Raw genomic sequence first — 14,476 nt, 5'->3', positions numbered from 1 at the left:
CAGAGACACAGAGAGAGGGAGATACAGATAATTGTATATGTACTTGTCTGTGCTGGGGCAATATTAATAGCATAAAGCTCTTTCCATTTTCCTCTCCTTTGTTACATAAAGTATATAGAGTTCTTGCAAACTAAAGCAACATGCTCAAAAATTAGTTCTATCTTTTATGAAGGCCTTCCTAAATTAATCCATAAACATTCACAATTAATGAAAATAAGAGATGGGGCATATCCTTATTTGCTGAAAAAATTGTGGGTTTATTTCCCCTTTACAAAGCAAACTGAAGTTTCTGAGTTCTGTTGATTTGACTTTCACTTTCTGTTCCTCCCATTTTTCCTCCCCCATCCTGCTTTTCATTTGCCAGAAAGCTCTATCTAGCTTATTTACATGTGAAAAAACTTGGAGCATCATGTGGTGAGGTTCCAGGGCAACACTGAATCCATTCAATTCTCATTTCCTCCCTGACAGTCACCATTGAATCAATCATGTTTTCCATGCCCTCTTCATGACCACCTAGGAGATCCCAAATCACTTTTCATCTGCTGTGTCAATCACACTCAGACCATGTCCACTTTTCATTACTAACACCCTGTCATGTGACCAGCTAATCTGTCACTTTCTGACAGCGGTTAGTGTGCCAATTGATTTAATTAGCAATCAATTAGCTTGTTACTATTGGAAGTAATTACCTTTTATAGCGAAAAGAGTGCAGCTGGCCATAGCAATAAAACTGCACTAATAAAACTGCATTTACCTTCCCTTCTCTACACTCAAAGTCACTAGCACTCAAGGGTTAGCAGAATTATTGGTGACATACACATGCTTGAAGAGTCCTAGGGGAATTCTTTGCCCTCCTGATTATGCTGGCAGACTCTTTCATTAGCATAGTATTTATATCTTAGGAAATAGGTCTGATTAAGGTTAATGTTAACATTTACATCATTTACTTCGGCAAAGGCTTCAGTATCAGATGTTTGCTAATGAAAGCATTTTAAAGGTGGCTATATGTTAATGCTTCTGCATTTGTAATGGAAAATTAAAAAAAAAAAAAGAAGGAATACTAGGTACCTTTAAAAAGCATGTGTGTCATACTTAACTATGCTGGTTCTGTTACTTGCTAATTTTGTCCACTCTATAAAACATATGCAGAAATTTAACTTGTTGGGGAATTAAGTGCTCTCATAAACCTTGGAAAGTCTGCAAGAAAAATAACAGAAGTACTTTCTATCTGTTTCCTGTTTAGGAAGTTGACATAAAGATATTTTCTCTTTCATATATAAACTATTGAACACACACATCTTTTTTTTTAATCTATGATTGTGCCATTTCAAGCTCTAGGACTGAAGTACATATCACATACTTGTGCCATTAAATTCAACCTGCAAAATACTCCCAAGGCAGACAATGACTCGCTACATTAGCTCTGTGGTGAACAGAAGAGTCAGTAATGAAATGAGTAAGTAGACTTGTACTCCATTCATCATCCTGTTTGCTTCAATATAAGTGTTCTTTTATCAGCAGTATTGGTACTGATGTCATCACACTAGACATAAATCACAGCACAAGTGACAGTGTCCTATTAAGGGTCATGGTCTAAAATCATTATTTACAAATTAAAGACCACAGTTAGCCATTTTCCTGGTGTGCCCTCATTTGTGATATAGTTTGAACCTTTCTAGCTGGCTGCAGGATAAATAGTCATTTGTAGTTCTGAATAGCTGTGTATATTAACTCACCAACCACACTTTTTTTTAAAAAAAAAAAGTCAAGAAGCCCAGGAAACACCAGGATGTTAAATCTTAGGTTGGTCCTTGCCATCAATTCCCATTTGCTGTGTCCTAGTTGTGAGGATTACAGAGAAGAGACCAAGGCACACCAATCTGTAATAAACCTTTCTCTGTTATGTGCACAGCAGATAGGACAAATTCATCACGGGTGTAATTAGGCAGAGCTTCTACTGCACTCGATGAAAGGCAATAGGGAGCACAACACCAGGAACATCCCTGGGTTGTTCCTTCCAGTGACTTTATTCCTCACATAGTCAGGGATGGGGAAACTCAGCCTCCCTGAACTCAACTCATTTAAAAGCATCTCTCCTCTCATGTGTTGGTGCCTTGTAGAGAAGACAGCACTTCTGTTCATATTGCCCTATATATCCCCTTATAAAAATGCTGAACAGAAGAATGTTGACACAGAAGGGTCTTTTTTCTGCCCTTTTTCAGGAAAAGGTAGTGAGAACTCCATATTCCCAAAAGTCTATTACTTCAGCCTTTGGATAAGGTGATGGTTGAGCTCCTTCTGGCTGAGGAACCTATTTACAGCACTTGCTGTGGTCATTTGTTGCACTGGTGTCTATGGCTTGTTGGCTTCTTGCACTGCTCTTCAGCCATTGTTGTTTTGTCTCTTGCCACATCATTTTATGGAGACCATTGGAAGAGTCAACAGATAAGCCAGATAAATTCACCAAATGTCTCACTGAATCAACATGCATGTCAGAAGGCACCAGGACATTGCATTAAATTAGGCAATCACTTCACTACTATTGACACAGTTACAGGGGAAGTGATTCTGTGTCTTCTTACTGCAACACCACTGATTGTCATACTGCAAAGCCATATTAACCTTGGATGGACTCTATGACTGAGTCTGGAACTCCTCCTTTGCAGGATTGCAAAGAGTAAATTAAAACTAAAGCTCAGTCCTGAGGCTTCCAACAGTCATAAACCCTATCTTGTTTCTCTCATTTTATCTGTCAAATGACTGTGAGAATATGAAAAATATTCTTTAATGTCAAAAGATAAAAAAATACAGTATTTGAATATTTTTAGGAATGGTTTTGAGGTCCCCTTCCAAGAGACATCTGTTAGCATGGGATGTGATTCTACCTCCCCCAACCCCCACCCCTCCATCAATATATTGAAATATCCTGGACAACATTTTATCTTGGTTTAAATAAGGTCAGACCAATATTTTAACTGTACTCTCATCCATTTCTGCTGGGCATGGATCCTGCCTGTCTCCTTGCAGTTGTTGAGGATGGAGGCTTGTGGAGAAGAAGCAGAGGCTGGCTGGGCAATGCTGTCTGCCTGGGATGCAGCTCTCACCCCGCTGGGTGTGGCAGGAAAGGTGGATGAGGGTTAATGACAGGGTCTGTGTTATTTGCTCCATTAGGCTAGTCTTGGCTTCCAAACCCATTCAGCTCTTTAATCTCACTCATTATACAGCATGACTCTTTATAATACTTAAATTGTTGCCAAGTACAGTGTTATAGCCGAGACAGAATGAACACTGTTATTAACATACACAAACCTAAGCAAAGCTTACTCACACGGCTCGTATTACCATTGTATCTGAGCACCTCGTTATCTTTAATGCATTTATCCTCATTACATCCCTAGTGCTATTATTTGCATTTTACAGATGGGAAGAGAAATAACAATGATGTGTCTAGGAGCACAGTCAGAGATTTCAGCAGGTCAAGCTCCTGTAAGAAAAATAAAATAGTGTCTTCAGTGCAACATCGTGGCCAGAGGTGGCTGCTCTGTGCTGCACTGCTGTGCTCACCTGTCTGAAACTGAGTTCTGCTGTAAGCCTGGAGCAGAAGGGTGGCCTTCCACTCAGAGGGTGGGTTTGTCATTCTGAACTGTCTCTCCGGTGTTTCTGGTCTGGTTTGGCTTTACACTTTAAAAGTGCTTGTTCTACCTACATTACCTGTAAGCCTATATGGCTGGCTGCTCTTTTTTCAGTGATAACAAAGCAGTTAAACAAAAGAGACTGAATTTTCAGGCCAGCTGATTTTTCTTTTTGACAGATATTTAACTTCACTACGTGTCTGCAAAGTTCATTTGAGGTGTTTAACCATCACTGGAGAATACATACATATTGAATCTTTCACACAAAGGGACTAAACCCATGATAAGTGTATCCAAAGCCACATTTCCTGTTACTTGGTGCTCAAGGAGTACTAACATAGGTTGTGGACACATTTTGAATCCAAGATCCAGATCCAGTTTTGTTCTTGTATCTTGCTTCAAATGTTGCAATACTTGGGAGACCAGCTAATTTCAGGAGATTTCTATCTCCAGTCTGGAACCTGGGTGGGTTCTCCTCATGGGACACCTCATTGCATCAGCAAAGCAATTATGGACTTCTCTCAGCAATACTGAAATATGGGAACTTTGGCTCTAGGTCCTCACAAAAAATAAAATTAAGATGTTTCAGGACAAAGTTCCAATTTTTTCTCATTTCCAAAATATGTATCAGGCTTTTAGCATTATGAATTTGAATTCTTTATCTTGAAGATCACAGTTCTGTCAAGCACAAATTTCCTTCTACAGTTCAATGATTAGCCTCAAATGATCCTAGACTCTGGTTTTCTTCAAGGATGTGTCATTTCTGTAATAGAAATATTTTAGTTAAGAAACTCCTGATTAAAAAGGTAGAAAATGTAAATTCATATTCCAGGCAATTTTAGCACATCCATTTATGCCAACAACTGATATGGAATTTTTTTACTAGCAATTTTATAGGGTTTGGTTGAAAAACATTTTATTGTAATTACAACTTATGAGGGGTTGTAGCCATTTAAATAACATTTTTATAAGGTGCATTGCGTCAAAGAAAGCATCTAAGGTCAAAAATTAAAGCATATAAAGTATTATCCAAGAGGAGCTCATGACTTGGGACATTTACAAGAATTTTTTTAACTCAGGTTCAAGCACCTGAGCTGCCTATTTCATGTCCTAGTTGAATTTCTTAACTATAAAAATGTTGAATTTCCAGTTCCAGGTATGTGTTCAAAGAGAGACAAACACGAAAGCCAAAGAGCTAAATTTCATAACTGGCTTGTGGAAAAATTGGGCTGGTGGTAGAATTTTGTCCTGACATGCAACAGAGACCTTTTCCGAAACAGTCACCATTTTCACAGGTTGGAGACATTGCTTGCTGCTCACACTATTTATTATTATGTCTATACCTATTATTTCCCATTTCTATTACACTCTGAGAGGAATTATTTCAATGTGAGGTATATTGAACTTTGAGCAGCTTGTAAGGCTCTCTAGTTGTGAAGTTACAATATTTTTTTATTGAAGGTGCTTTAAAAGGAAGCCTTTTGTTTGTTTAATACTTTCTACAGATCATTTATAAATTTTTAAAGGACTGCACATTACAGTAATCAAGAGTTCGACACTAAAAGTAATTGGTAGAGAATGCAGAAAAAGAAGTATACAGGGTTACTAATATACATCAGGGCTTAAGCTGACATGAATTTTTATCTTAATTATCGGACAAATTTGTACTCCCACTATTTAATTCAATTTGCATGCATCGGTAGACACTTATTAAAGGTAATATTACATCTGTCATTTTAAGACTGGTGAGAATTTTATCATAGGAGCTGCACGAAACAGCCACTCTATTATGCAAAGAACTCTTTTGTAAAGCTTAAAATAACCAGTATTGCATCCCAATTAGGTACTTGGAGGAAAAAATCTTCTTTATAGTACAATTATACATAACATGTAATAATACGTAGACCTTTTCCTATACTACTAGGCTGTATATGGACTTAATGAGTTCTTTCAGGCCTCTCCTGTCCTTAATATCAGACCAAGCATAAAAAAAAATAAAAATGGCAATTGTAAGATGATTTCAAATAAAATTATTGTCCCTGGATATGTGTGCACTATGGCAGCTTTTGCAGACCTTTTCTGTATGGACTACACCTACTGCATGGTGAAAACATAGCTGTCAAGTCCACAGGAGCTAACAGCCCCTAATTCATTGTTTTTCTTTGGGATAGAGCCTTGGTAAATTGTGGAAAGCAGGGAAGCAGGTAGCAATTCTCACTCCTGGAAGTCAGCTGTTCAATTAAAAAGCCACACAGTAGTTACCATGGCACCAGCCCTATTATGCTGTGTATCAGAACAGAGGCTTAAATACTTAAGCCAAACAAACACCGTTTTTGTTTGGGTTTTTTTTTATGTAGAAAAGCCTTTTAAGGAAGTCTCTTTATAGTTCTAATGAATACATTGTCGAGTAATTTTATTTGATAAGCAGTTTGCTAGGAATGTGATGTGTGGAATTTCCCTGGGAAAATTTTAACTTAAAAAAGGCACTGTGGAAAAGGGATTTGAAAATCATGCCTGTAGGAAAAGAAATATTAAAAGCAGGGACAGCTGAACTGTGCACTACTCCCCTTCTGCACCTCTGCTTTTCAGCTGGTTTTCAGCTAAAATAACACTGTCTTATTAACTTGATTACTTTAGTTGTGACTTGCAGCCATTGACCTTCTGATTAGTTGTCATTAAAAAGTCTGCTTTGCCATCCAGTGTTTACCATGGGATGCCCTAACAAGATAATATAAGCAGTGGCTTTTAATGGAAAGTGTAATTCCTCAGCTGTGAAGAACAAGAGTTTCCCAAAGTATCCACAAATCAAGACATACTGTCAGGTATAACCTAGTATAATTGCCTTGGATTTTTAAAGACTGCAGAACTGGCTTAATGGAAGTTGAGATATTTTTAGTATTAGATTATTTTCTATCGCAGAATTAATCAGAGCGTCACTTATTACTCTGGGAGCAGAATAAGATGATCTCAGCCTCAAAAATGTACTTTAGAGCTGAGTTGAGTCCTGCACTATCCTAACTCACAGTAGGTGATTCTGGAGAGATGAAGATCATCAGCTGCTGTGTTTGGTCTCTGCCTTGTATCCTCAGCAGAGCTGTGGTTTCACTAACATGGCACTCAGGACACAGCTGGGACCAGATCTGGCTATTGATACATATCCTGGTCTTGATTTAGCCTTGGATTAAGCAGTTAGATATTCAGAATTATTGTTACCTCCCTTGCCTTTCTGATGGGAATTTTACAAAATATTATTTCAGATTTTCCAGCAATTATTTTCTAAAAGGTACATACTTCAGATCAGGTGTTATTTCACAAGCAATTGGGCACTCATGCTGCTTCAGCCAAAGTTGTACTTCTTTTTTGCTGAAGAAAGACAGGAAAGGACTGAGTAATTTGTCTCCACTAACAAGGAGTTCTCCACGACTTTCCATCCTGCTATTGTCGAACGAGCCCAAACGGTGAGAAACACTCTGGGAATTGAAATTGTTACTGGATGCTGTGTCAAAGAACAGCCCATCAATCTTGGGAGAAATTTTAAGGGAACAGGTTTTTCATGCCTGTGCGCTGGTAGGAAGCCAAGAGTGTGTTGCCATTTGATGGTAAAATCAGTGTACACCTGTTCCAACCAGCTGGCGACATAACCTATGTCACAGGGATGTGTCACCGCCGCACCAGCCCAAACTGCTGGCGGTGTCTGCGTGACAGTCAGGGAAGACAGAAAAAGGAACTTGGGGACCAAAAGAGGAGGAGTTTACACTGCCATTTCAGGGACACAGATGTGTGAAGAGTGTGATAAAAGAAGGAAACATCGGAGGGAATAAGCTCAAACAAAAAAGCAAATGTCATTTGCATGATGTAATTATGGAGAACCATTGACTGCTTCGTAATAACACTCAGTAGGGCAATGTTAAACCTACTGTGAGTGCTAAAAAGGCCTCAGCTTGAAAAAAGGTCAGTGTGAATTAGTATATATTTGCAGATTAATTGTGAATGTTATATCATAAATTTTATAGCCTAGCAGTTACTGGTGTATAGTGAGGATGACACTAATGCTATTCAGACAGGATTAATTCAGAAAGGACTAACATCTAGCTTGTCACTTTAATTTGTGGGGAATGAAGAAAATGGAGCTATGTTAATATATGTGTATATTGTGTGTATGTAACCTGTGCATGTGTGTGTTAGACATAATTGTTATTTCTCCTGCTGCGTTGCATCAAATTCACAACCAAAATCAAGAGCTGCTTTAAAAGCAGAAACACTATCAAGTTTGCTTTTTTAAAACTAGATTGGATTTTGACTTCAATTACAGTTTCTCTCTTAGAAAAAAACCCAGTCCTGCTAGCCCTTCACTGGTGTAAATGGTTATGCCAGTGTACGCCAGCTGAGGATGGTGTTGCTTAATCTATTGAACAGAGCCACAGTCCTTCTGCTCACCTTCTACCCTTATAAATATTTTCAAGTCCATGGGTTCTGGATGTCCTATCTCGAATTTCAAGACCCAAATCTGGATTGTGATGTTCCATTAGCAGCATGTCCCCGGTAAGAGGAGACAGTAGGGAACTGTGAGAGCAGAGCTGAGGTGCTCGCATGTAGTTGGAAACTTTGCTATGGACTCTCTGAGTGCCTGTGAGATCATCACTGAGGACTGCTTTGGCTTTCTTCATGGGGGTTGACAGCTCAAGATCCTTACTGTGGCGCTTAGTAATCTGGAGGAAACCCAGTTGTAAACCTGAGAGCCCTTTCCTGAGCTCTGCCTCTCCCCATCAGCCCCCAGCTGCTCCGGGCACTTTTTCCCAAGCTGGTGCCTGCAGCCCCGACATGCTGGAGAGTGGTGTCCAGGACAGTGGCCCATTTCAATAAAGCAATCTCTGACAGCAAAAAAAAAAGAACCTGAGACTCTCTTTTCTTGAGGAAGGAGTCAAAACAACACACTAAATGCTGGTGAGGTGAAGGGCTTCAGCCACCTGGGGGTTGCAATCCCCTCTCAGTTTCTGGCACAGTGGGCGCACGTCTGTGTTCAGGAGAAATCTCAGCTTGAGGCCAAGGGGACGAAGCTCTTTGCAACAGGCTGGAGTGAATATTTTACATTTAAGACAACCACTGACTGTGCTGTGTGTCCCTTGACTCTCCAAAGGACCAAGCACTCAACTCTCAAGGGTGCTTACCTTAGAGCCACATTTTTCTCCAGGTATTCCACAGGGCATCAAACTGCTTTTTTCCTCTAGCTGAAATTTTAACACCTAGCTTCATCCTTTATTAAGTAGCACCTCAGACTGATCTCCAATTCCCATTTGGTAAAATGGACAAATTATATAAATTTTATAAATATATAAACATAAAATGCAATTATTAAAATGTCATTTATTCCTTCTTGCTCACCAGATCTAGAAAGCCTTTGCTATAAAAATTTATGGTATCTAGCCCAATACAGCTCAATGAAAGAGGAGTAAGGTATTTTTAATTTCCTGTGCATCTTTTCCCTTTATAATTTTGTTAGGGAAGCACAAATCCTGAACTACAGATTCTTAAATAATTACAGAGAATTTTTTAAGAAAAATTTTAAGAATTTTTTCAAGCAGTGAATATATGCTGCCTTCTGTCTTTAACATGCTGGGGAAGGTCTGAAATACTGACTACACAGCAAAGACATCTAGTCCAGATTTTTATAGGAGTCAAACAAAAAAATGTCATTATGCTTGGGACTAGTTCTAGTGGGACTAGAACAAGTTATTGCTTGATTTAAATTGATTTTTCTATAGTTGTGGAGTTTATTCTTACTATAATTTTCCTGAGATTGGATAAGAAATTATGCTTTCATGAAAATGGGAAAGTGCATTAATTATTTGGTTTTCACCCCCCACCCCCCAAAAATCTGACATTAAAATTCAGATTCTTAAAATGAAAAATTCATCCTGAAAACAAAGCAGCAAACCAAAATGAGGAGAAACAGGTCTTTTCTGACCTCTTATCAATATTTCCCCATATTTCTAAGTCAAGGCTCTAATGGCTGCAGCAGCAATACCTTCATCATAAAGTTGTCCTGAATGACAGAGCAGCACATCAGGGCTGTGAGAAATGAGAGCTTCAGCCCATGTGCTGTTTGCTGCCAGTCCAGGGATGCCAACCCAGGTTACAAGATAACTTTAAAAGCCATCTTTAGTCAGCAAGATCTTTCCAACATTAGGGTTCCCCCAACTTAATTTTTGGGTTATTCAGCAAGGAAGAGATTTCTTCTTGTCCTGAGGAGAGAATCCTGTAATCCCACGATGTGTTGAGTCCATCAGCCAGCAGACAAAAAATGACACTGTTGCTTGAGCACAGTCTGGACTGGAAGACCTTGTTGCAAATATTCTGTGGTTTACTCTTTAAGAGGAAAACATAATGTAAAGTGACCTAGTCACTTAATATTCCAACAATAGAAGGAATCCAAGGTAATCTGGAGGTGATCTGCACCAGTAGAGTGGGAAGTTCAGTCCATTTGGGGTAGTTGCTGGAACAGAAACTCAGGCCTTGAGCTGGGCAAGTCACTTCTCTCAGACTGGTGAGACCTCTGCTTACATGGAGAACCCCAGTGCTCCAGGCAGAAGGGGGGTGAGACATTACCCTCATTTATTCCAGAATCAGCTGGAATAATTGAAGGTGTTCAGTTTTGATTTTTTCCCAAGAAAATCACAAGGCTTTGTAACCTGGGAACCTCTGAGGTGTTTATATCAATTAATGCAAGATGTTAAAGCTCTGTGCTTAATGTGTGAGAAAGGGTTTGGTTTGACGTCTGAGCATCATGTGGCTGCATGTTGTCAAATATTTTCCTAGACTTGTTTTACATTTATGCATTCTTAGACCTATCCCAGTGGCTAAATTGTGCTGTGCTGTGCTTCACTTTCTGAAAAAGGATGCATTTCCTATTTCCTTTTGCCACAAACATATGAAAAGAACGTTTTAGATATGCAAGGGCAAAAAGCCCCTTTTTTATACTTGTTCCAGGACAGACAATAATTTCCTGATTCCCTATTAGCTGCCTGCCTTGCATCTGAGTCCTCTAGTCACCAAACTTCCACTTTTCATTCATTAGTTAAAATTGTAAGCAGCCTGTTTGACAAATTTTGCATTCTTTGTTCAACAGTCATAATTTTCTAAGAAATCATTAAAAACTCCAAAGTCATCAATAGGAAAAAACCCAAAAAACTATTTTGAACAAGAAGTTAAAAGCAAAAGCAGAGCTTCTGCAAAGTTGCTCAGATATCAAAATGATGTCTGATATTATCCAGAACCACTGAGGAATCTGGAGCACTCTGAATGTGAAATATTTAAAAATAGTTTCATGACTACATAAATACCTTTGGAGTCAGAATTTAATTGAAACTTAAATTCTTTGAGAGTTATTAGTCATTAAAAAGAATGACCCTCCATTTAATTTTTAGATTGTAATCTCATATTCTTTTCTCTCCCATTAGCTCAGAAACCAGCTTGTTATTGCCCCTTAAGGCTTTCTATATAATTAAATATTCCTGAAACTGCAAATGCCAGCTGCACTGGAAGAACCTGAATCAGAGTAATGCAAGGTTATTTACAAATTTTCTATGTTGAGGTTCAGTACTTGAGTCTGCTTTGCCAGGTGTAGGTCATGCTTTTCCTGCATAGAAATGGGACTTTCTGTCACCATCCTTGATCATGAGTAGGTACCATATGCCTTTTAGCTTAGAAAGCTGATGAAGATATTTCTGTAGGGGATTGTTAACAAGAGCTAAAACCTTCTGGGTCTGGAAACAAGGGACCTGAACTTAGACTTGCTAAAATGGGTGCCCACGTGTGTGTGCATTGTTTTGTAGGCAATGTAACGTTTATGAAGTCATTAAAGTATCTAAAAGTATATAAAGTATGTATAAATATAATATAAATATATATATATATATACATATATTAAGTATATAAAAGTCCTTGCTTTAAGTGCTGGCTATTTTTTGGCAGATGGAGTGCTAGATAAGTAGGTGATGTGGTAGGTGTGGAGTGAGTATTTAACATTCTGGGAATATGTGATATGATTTAGCCAGCAATGCATGTGATTGCTGGTGATGCACTACTCCAATATATTGATACCCATTTACATTTTTATATGTCTGGCTATTGGAAAAACCTGCAGGAGAGCAACACAAGGACCACCACATACTACACTGATGATAGAAATAGATGCAGCAATAATAAACCTGGGGTGTGGGCTGGTGTTTTGTGGAAATTCCATCACTTACCACTTCCCGTGCCTCTCCATTTTACTTGTCACAAAAGGCAAGAAAGGGGATTATTTAGGGAAATGCAAGTGTCAATAACTACCAGCTTTATCCTAGCCAGTCTGAGTATCACTGTTTGCATTTTCTGGAAAACATAGAGATTTTGTTTATTTGCTTTGGGGTTGGATTTACTGACTGAAAAAAACAGTCAAACAAGAAAAATAATATGAAAGTATTTGCTTGTTCAATATGAAACCCATGATTTTTCTTGTAGCACTAAATTAAAAATACTGTATCTTCGGAGAAGGATTCACTTGTTGGTACAGAAGTTTAATAAAGAACTTTGCCACCTGCCAATATCTAGAGAAAAATTCAGACTAATGACTTTGTACTGTTGATTTGGCTGAAGAGATTCTTTTGAAAGGTTGGAGCTACCAGAACTCTGTTACCTATGTTGTGATTTTTATACTAAAATGCATCTTTCTGGCTGCATGTGTTCTGGATAAAACTGGCTCAGACAATCTCATCAGCAATGAAATTAACTAGAAAGGGAGAACAGTGGGACACTAAGTTCGTATTTCATGTTCCCAGGTAGTCAAGTGCATGTTCAATATTTCTGGACTTCCAAAGACCAAAATTGTTTTTCCATTTTAAATTTATAGGCACATTGCCTCTATTTCTGTCAAACAAGCTGAATTTAACTCTTGTCACATATGTCTAAATGAAAATATGTTCCTACCTTGTTCCTGTATGTCTGAGATTTTTTTATTAGTTGTGTCTTGTTTCTTTTTTAATCATGAAATCTTCTGTTTTATTTAATTAAATATTACACAGCAAAACCTCTTAGCCATGAGGAGAACAAAGTAATACTCCTCAATATAAGAAACACTTATGGTGGGAATACATTTTAATATTTATATAAGGAAAAATGTTTACAAAGTAAGATGGTATTGTAGTTAATGACCCAAAGGGCTTTCTTTGAAACTTAAAATGTCCAGATTCTAATTTCAGATGTGACTGCATAGCTCTGATGTCCTGTGAACTTCTTTCTTTCCCACATCACTGGCATTTGTCTGATTCTCATTATTATATCATCAGGGCTCTTCACATTTCCCGACATTTTTTCTGGTAACATCCATGTGAAATGGTTGAATGCTTTCACTTTGCAGGCTGGGAACCAAGAAGAAGGAGTTAAGTGACATGGCCAAGGATACTTGTGTGAAGACCATGGTGAGGCAGACTTGGAAATAAGCCTTTTAGCTCCCAGACAGGCTCCAAATCTCAGGTAGCTTCTTCTTACAGTACTACATCCCCTGGCTGCTCTTAGCTCTTTTTTTTCACAGCCTTGATAGCAGAGAATCAGTACTAGAGTTCCTCTATCACAGTGCCAAGGACATCTAAGCATATATCTAAGTAGTAACAAGTAGGTTCTAGGTGTGGGATTTTCTCATATAACTTGAGAAGTCTGTGCTGTAAGTGACCACAGCTGAGTTTACCATCTCACTGTCTCATCTGTTCAGAAAAAGATGTTTCCTGGGTGCTTTTTGTTTAAGGTGTTCAAGGTTTCACCCTGTATGAGCTACCTGGATGGGTCAGTTCAGTGCAGAAGTTAGATAGGGGCAATCCCAACCAACTTTGACTACTGTTTCTAAATCAGCAGAAGTGCTTGCTCTGAGGATTCTTACCCATCTGTGTACCCACATCAGCACATTCAGACTCTTTAAAAGGACAAAGATGCTGCTGGAGGGACAAGCAAGCCATGCTGAGTGGTCATGTAGCGTGGGGCAGGGTGTTTGTAGTCTAACCTTTTGTACAGCAGAGATTCCAGGACAGGATAAGTAGATGGAAGAGCACACTGAGGTAGAGGGAGAAGACTTTAGCTAACAGCAGAGCCTGCAGTTTCTACCAGTGGACAGTGCTATGCTTCATATCAAATCAGCAGAGTAGGAATCAGGATAATCTAATTTTTATTCAACTTCTATTGTTCACTTGGTCCCATATTATAGCTAAAAAAAAAAGTCCACAATGAAAATTGTGTTGCCAGATTGATTTTCATTTACAAACAATAATAATAAAGATAAACTTTGAATGTTACTCAATTACCCTCCATCTTGTTTCCTTCTTTGTAAAATGTGTGAATTAGCACGTTTGTTTTTTGAGGAAGGAGTGTCTTAGACTTTCTCCTAATTGCATCATGAGCTAAACAGTTCTGATCACTGATTAAGGAAGGCTGACCTAATGAATTAAACATTGGCTGGAGAGCAAGGCTTTCAAAGCGGACTTTCTGTGTAGGGTTGCCATGCTGCTATCCATGATTTCCCAGGCAGAAATATGCATGCATGCATTATGAGATGGATTCCCAGTGTGCAGTAAGCCAGGCATGTCGGGGTTATTGTGCATGTGTCGACATTTCTTGGCACATTCATGAACGCGTCCAACTCCCTTTGCCTGCACCATACAATTGATATGTAGAAGATGTTCCTCTGTCCAGGAGGATGCTTGCTGATGTCCACAGACCAAAAAGAGGCACTGTTACTATTGCCAGGCTGCTGGATATCCAGGGATGGCTACTGTCCTCTAATCCCATAACAGCAAGACTTCCAGGAAGAGAATGAG

General features: G+C 38.7%; 1 long non-coding RNA gene across 16 annotated transcripts in view; it reads left to right on the top strand.

Annotated features, from left to right (window-relative positions):
• Nucleotides 1–14,476, top strand: part of LOC111932288 (uncharacterized) — a 198,278-nt gene that overhangs the window by 122,656 nt on the left and 61,146 nt on the right. For 6 of the 16 annotated variants that reach the window (XR_015288884.1, XR_015288888.1, XR_015288891.1 and 3 more), the window contains one exon: nucleotides 13,030–13,145. The exons of the other annotated variants lie outside the window; for them this stretch is intronic. This is a non-coding gene — a long non-coding RNA (uncharacterized LOC111932288). The remainder of the gene's footprint in view (nucleotides 1–13,029; nucleotides 13,146–14,476) is intronic. 16 annotated transcript variants of the gene reach the window in all.

Source organism: Cyanistes caeruleus, chromosome 7 (genome assembly GCF_971803275.1).
Source record: "Cyanistes caeruleus chromosome 7, bCyaCae1.hap1.1, whole genome shotgun sequence".
Classification (NCBI taxonomy): domain Eukaryota; kingdom Metazoa; phylum Chordata; class Aves; order Passeriformes; family Paridae; genus Cyanistes; species Cyanistes caeruleus.
This window is presented reverse-complemented; position numbering and strand designations above follow the sequence as displayed.